Raw genomic sequence first — 1,280 nt, 5'->3', positions numbered from 1 at the left:
TGGAATATATCTCTCCATTTATTTAGATCTTTGGTTTCTTTTACTTGTGTTTTGTAGTTTTTCACATTAAGATCCTGTGCATATTTTGTGATATTTATACCTAAGTATTTCATTGCTTTGCAGCTGCTGGAAGTAGTACTATTTTCTTAAAAGTTCAAATTCTACTTTTTCATTGCTGGTATAAGAAAGTAAGCAATTTTTGCATATTGAAGTTGTATCTGCAACCTTGCTATGTATGTCCTCATTAGTTCCAGAAGGTTGTGTGTGTGGGTGTGGGTGTATGAATGTGTGTAGATTGTTCGGGATTTTCTACAATCTTATAAATTTTGATAAATTATATTTTCATTTTCATTTAACTCAAAATATTTTAAAATTTCTCTTGAGACTTCTTCTTTGACCCATGCATTATTTAGAAATGCATTGTTTAATTTCTAAACATTTGGGGATTTTCCAGCTATTTTCTGTTATTGATTTATAATTTAATTCCATTGTGGTCTGAGAGCATACTTTGTATTATTTCTTTTTTTTATGTTTATTTATTTATTTTGGGGGGGGCAGAGAGAGAGGGAGGCAGGCTCCCAAGCAGGCTTTGCACTGTCAGCTTGGGAGCCCAACGTGGGGCTCAATCTTAGGAACTCAGGATCATGACCTGAGCTGAAATCAAGAGGTGGATGCTTAACTGACTGAGCCACCCAGGTGCCCCACTTTGTATGGTTTCTATTCTTTTAAATTTGCTAAAATGTGTTTTATGGACCAGAACAAGGTCTATCTTGGTGAGTGTTCACTGCAGTCTAGAGAAGAATGTGCACTCTGCTGTTGGATGGAGTAGTCTATAAATGCCAATGAGATCAAGTTGATTAATAATAATGTTCAGGTAAAAACATATCCCAAATCTGTCTACTTAACTTGCTTCACCATCACTATCATAGCCCAAACTATCATGGTCTCTCACCTGAACCTCTTAACTGGTTTCATAGCCAGCCTCCTAACTTGTCTACCTGTTTCCAGTTTTGCCTTCACTATAATCCATTCTCCTCACCTCACACAGAATGATCATAGATCATATCACTTCCAGCTCAAAGTCTCCATTAGCTTTTCACTGAACTGACAATAAATCTAAACACTTTCAGGGTGCCCGTGTGGCTCAGTCGGTTAAGCGTGTGACTTCAGCTCAGGTCATGATCTCACAGTTGGTGAGTTCTAGCCCCACATTGGGCTCTGTGCTGACAGTGCAGAGACTGCTTGGGATTCTCTCTCTCTGCCCCTGTCTCTGTCTCCCT

The sequence above is a fragment of the Leopardus geoffroyi genome, chromosome X (genome assembly GCF_018350155.1).
Source record: "Leopardus geoffroyi isolate Oge1 chromosome X, O.geoffroyi_Oge1_pat1.0, whole genome shotgun sequence".
NCBI classification, from domain to species: domain Eukaryota; kingdom Metazoa; phylum Chordata; class Mammalia; order Carnivora; family Felidae; genus Leopardus; species Leopardus geoffroyi.
This window is presented reverse-complemented; position numbering follows the sequence as displayed.